Raw genomic sequence first — 5,396 nt, forward strand, 5'->3', positions numbered from 1 at the left:
CTAAAATGATAACATTTAACGACTGTGCAAACATCTGTCTGTGGGGATACACATTAAAATATGAACCAATGACTGACCCAAGAGGTAATGTTTCTGCATTTTCCCTTTATTTATTTTTGCATTGCTTATTTTTTTCTCCCAATGAGCAAATTTGTGGGCAGTGAACTGTTATTATTTTTTTAAAGAAAGGAACTTTAAACATTGATGTTAATCAGGAAAATGAATGTTTGCATAGTTAAATTAGGAGCCAAAACATCACCGGGAAACTAGAATCTGTATAATAGAGAAAGAAAAAAAAAAACAGTAATTAAAAACAGATGAACAGAAAGGCTTGAGCTTTTGCAATAGTAGCAGAATTTACAGAGTTACAGCACCTCTAGAATTATGGAATCTTCAATTTCCTGAATGTGTCACTTTCTGCCAATTTTTGGTTGTGGTGGTTTTCTTAAAATATCCTTGGAAAGGGCTCCCAGGAACCATCAACCCCGTTCAGTGATACAGTCTTACAAAATTTACCACCCTTTCTTCAGGAGCGTCTCACTCACGTCTGTCTTCCAAGTTTCTGCCACACACTTGATGTGGAGCCAGTGTTCTACAAAACCAGAGAACCTATCTCGTGTTGCTTCACATCATTTTCTTAACTAACCAACGAGGAAGACATTATTCAGTTGCACAGACATGGCAATGGTACCGGGGTAGGTGAAGCATCCAAGGTCCCAGGGCAGGTCACTGTTGAAATGGGATTTGAACTTAGCTCCTGTGGCAGAGAATCATGTGGCATTCTCACGTCACACTGAGACGACCTCTAAAACAGTCAAAGCACTAGCATGGCAGGCCTCGCTCCTCTACACGCAACCTCGGAAGCCCGTAAGGAAGGCAGATTATGTAAGTGTTTGATACTCGGATGGTTGTGCTCTCAACAGCTTTGACTCCGTAACTTTGCTTTAACGCTATCCCATGCTAAGTGGGAGGGGCTGCCTCATTAGACTGCTTTTACTGCTTTTGTATTAACCACTTGAAAATTCTATTTTTTTAAAGTTATGTTAACTAAAAATATTTCTGTGTTAATAAGCAAAATAAAGTGGGCAGGCAACACATAAGGTTTCTGACGGACATTGGTAACACAGTCTTCCCTGAGAGTTATCCAAGAATGGATTTCTGGGTCTTCACAGATAGATTTCAAAAGTATGTATGGTGACCCTACAAATTCTTTGATGGATTAATATAAAATCTAGCATATTCTAATCTATTCCTAACACTGCCGAGGGAGAGCCTCAAAAATCCATAGCGCCCCTGTCGACATCATCCATTTTAACTTCTCAGCAATTTTTGTCACACCTCCAGCTTAAGTTCAGATTATAGCAACAGACCAGGAGTCCTGATCATTTGAACCATTACGAGGAAGTGTGCATGTGAAAATGTGAATATAGACTTGGTCACTAATGCTCAATGATTGAGCAAATGCTCTACTTAACAACAGCTTAATTCTCATTGCTAATTCAGATAGAAGTTTATCTGCTGCGCTTGGTTTAAGTGATACAGTTTGCATATGTTCACTTTTTTATTCTTAAGAATAATGCAAACTGTAGATGCCTTAAAGGCAAAGTGCCTCATTTTTTATTGCTACCAAAGTGAGAAGAGCAGAACTGATTATATAGTAGATACTCAACAATCACTGAGTTTATCTGTATGTGCATCTTCTTCATATTGACAACCAAGTCATTAGATTAAAATAAAGAATCTAAAAGAGATTAAATAGAGCTGGAGTTGAGAGAAGATAAAAGGACCAATTCAACGTCAACAAGGAAAGTCAAGGTTTTGTGTGAAAGATTTTTGTCTCTCTCTCTCTCTCTCTCTTTTTTTTTTTCCAGAGCTGAGGACCGAACCCAGGGCCTTGCACTTGCTAGGCAAGCACTCTACCACTGAGCTAAATCCCCAACCCCTGTTTGAAAGATTTTAAAGTGAGGTTTGCTGAATTTTAAATATATATATATACACACATAGTTTACCCTTTTGGTGTAAGAAAAATGAATGAGATAATAGTAACCCACCAATTTGCTTTCCCTTTGCCATAAATCAGCAATATGCAAAAGGACCTATAAGCATGGATCTTCACCTCACCTTCCGAAAGTGTTCACATAACTTCCTGAAATTCGACAGAGAGAGACTCCTGTTAGCTTCAGGGAATCTGTAAGTTCATAAAGTCTTAGAGTGATCAGCATGTAGAATGCCAGCTGTACCAAATAGTGGCGCTGATGACTGAAACAGATGCTTGTCCACTTTTGCTTGGAATAAGCTGTAGGTTCCTCTCTGTGTTTTGACTTTAACATCTGGTGAGAATTAAGTTGCCTGAAGAAGTATCTGGAATAAGACTGTGCTAACATTAACAGCACGGGTATGAACTAGGTAACCTGAGCCTGCTCCTTGTTCAAGCTTCCACTCTGGACTGAGTTGGCACTTTGATTTTAGGTTCTGGTCAAGGTTCTTTTTATCATTTACAACTCAAGCGGACTAAATGATCTGGGACCTAATTATGAGGGAAATTACCTGTATCCTTATGCGAGCTCACAGCCACTAAAACCATAGCAGCCCTTCAGCTAACGGTCCCTGCCTTCTCACTTCAGAGAATTTGGGACAGTGTGCTCCCAGCAAGAGGAGCTGCCTTTGAGATGCACAAAACGTCTACCTGCTGAAATCTGCTGGTCTTTGGAGGTGGAAGCCTCTGGTTTTTTCATTTAGACAGACAGGCTGATCAGGCATGACCAAATCAGTGGTCCTTAGGCTCTCTCTCACACTCCTGTGTCTCTAAAGAAGTTGATGTTTGAAGGCGTTATCGCAACTACAGCAAAATGAAGAAGAGCTCTTACATTAAGGATTTTTTTTAAGGGAATGAGTCCCTCGGCTATACCTTGTATTATGGCCTATTATTATGTAAATAGCAAGGGGATTTAGAGATCAATATTTTAATCCTCATTACTCCTCCAAACTTTTATCTTTTAAACATATTTTTTATTACTTCTAATTGTGTGTGTGTATGTGTCTTGCATGTAAGTTTGTGATCATGAGTGCAGGGGCCTGAATACACCAAGGGTACTGGATCTCCCTTGAGTCAGAGCCACAGGTAATTGTAACTGCCTACTGTGACAGTGGGTGTTAGGAACCGAACTTGGGCTTTCTCCAAGAAGCAGTAAATGCTCTTACCAGGTAAGCCATCTCTTCTGCCCTGAAACCTTTTATCTATAACTCAGTCAGGAATACTCTTTACCTTGTTATTCCTCCTTTCCATTGTTTATCTTTCCATTTCTATGATGTACCTTTTAAACGGGCAGTAAAGTGCAATTGCTATGTGTTTAATTCTATTTTGAGACATCGGCCTCTTATAACTTCTTGGTGGTGACAAGATATTTGAAGAAGTCACAGCTTTGCGTGTATTCTTTCACTCTTGCGGGTAAGACAAGCATGTGGGAAACTAATGGAATTCTACAAACTCTGGGGAAATTGTCTTGGAAGACTTTGCCTTACATTTGTTGTCTAGCTCAGCTGTTAGGGGCATCCTAACATTCTGCATATCTGTTCACAGGTTTTAGAAATTCCTTTCAAATATTCGTTTTAGATATCTAAGCTTTCTATTTAACGAAACAATGAGAAATTTTGAGATCACAGCAAATGTCTCCTAAGAAGACTGTAAATGGAATGACAGCGGAGAAGTCATTGAGAGGGACCCCTAAGAGAAAACTTGAAATGGATTTATTTGGCAGCATCCAGATAAATCCTTTTTAATTTTCACTTTATTTCAGTTATAGTTCACAGCCGTGGAATCATGACTGGCAAGGAAGAAGCTCACAGAAGAGCCCGAGTTCAAAGGCATTGAAACTGAGCGTGGAATGTGAAATTGAGGACTCCTGCTTCTAAGAAGATGGCTGGAAACACTGTGATTGAAGGAAGTGTGCTTGTGCAGCAGCAGAATTAGCAGTTCCCACTGACCTTGTAATGTGTGGGCCAGTGTTGAGAACCTAGCTCTCCTGACACGAGAAAAGCTTGCTTCTGACCAGCTTTTAGAGACAGACAAGCATTTAAACTCTCCTTTCTTATCGTTTACTACAGAAGGAAGTCTGTAAACTGCTAAGTACATGTGACTTGGTGACTTTGGGGTTTTATTTTGGGAGGTTAGGTGTCCCCAGGACCTTTATCCTTGTCTCACACAGAATATACCACTGAGTTCCTTTCTGAGGGCTCTTTGCATGGATCTTTTGCTACATTTTCACAATGGGTCAGTATTGTCTTATTTTGTTTCTTTGCGCTGGGGCCCTGGCAGCCAGAGGGGAAAATAGCCTTTCACACAGGGAACTGGCATAAGTTTAAATCAAGCAAGCCTAATGGGATGGTAATGACATTCCCAGCATCCAAGTTTCTGCCTTCAGGATATGTGAAGCTCGAAAACAATGTCATTCATTCAACATTTCCAGCGAACACACAATGTACAGTGGTACTGTGCAAGTACGGGAGGGCAGGCAAAAGTGCAAAACACAACCGGCTCTTGAGGGTTCCTGCCACGAAGGGTATGACAACCGTTACACAACCCTTACGCTCCTGGAGAGAATTCTTGGGTGAATAAAGTCTACTTATTTAAAATAAGCATGGTAAAATATACCAACAGGTCGACGTGCCTTTTGGGAATAAGGCAGGGAAGCGTGGTTTGACCATAACTCCTAAGGTGTTAGTGTGCTCTGATGATAAAGGAGTACTTGGACCAGTTTACTTTGCATTGCGTGGATGCCTGCACAGTTAAGAGTCACAGCAAAGAGAAGGCCAGCACTTATGTGGAAGTGAATAACGGAGGGAAAGTGGCTTCCAAGGAGAATAAAAGGGTAACGTTTCTTCTGGCACCATCCCAACCACCGCTGAGGCATCCTAACACCCCAAGTGCACCTTCTCTGCCCAGGCTCAACCTTAGACTGCGCCGGATTGAGAAGGGCACCCCACGCCCCGCAGCCCAGAGTCCACCGCAAAGCACCCTGCACCCGGGGTCTCCTGCCTGGCGCCTCCAAGGTCTCCATGGCAACCACGGGGTACCACAACCAGTCCCTGAACGTCCAGCTTGGAAATCCAAACTGGCAGCAGTGGCACGAGCGAGTGGCCTCGGCCCCTTCCCCGGGGGGGAGAGCGCGATCCTGTGCCGCGGGCGCCACTTGTGCAGCATCAGTGGCCAAGCGCTTCGTGGGCCCCAGGCCGGAGCAAGAGCGCGCCACGCCGCCCTCTCTTCTGGCTTCTCCACGGGGCCCCGCAGCTCCTCCGGGCGAGCCAGCGGCCCATCCTTCCACCGCTCTACGGATTTCCGGGGGCGACGAATTTTGCCTCGGTCCCTACGAGCATCTTTTTTTTTTTTTTTTTTTTTT

Source organism: Psammomys obesus, unplaced genomic scaffold, assembly GCF_907164565.1.
Source record: "Psammomys obesus unplaced genomic scaffold, mPsaObe1.curated_primary_1811, whole genome shotgun sequence".
Lineage (NCBI taxonomy): Eukaryota > Metazoa > Chordata > Mammalia > Rodentia > Muridae > Psammomys > Psammomys obesus.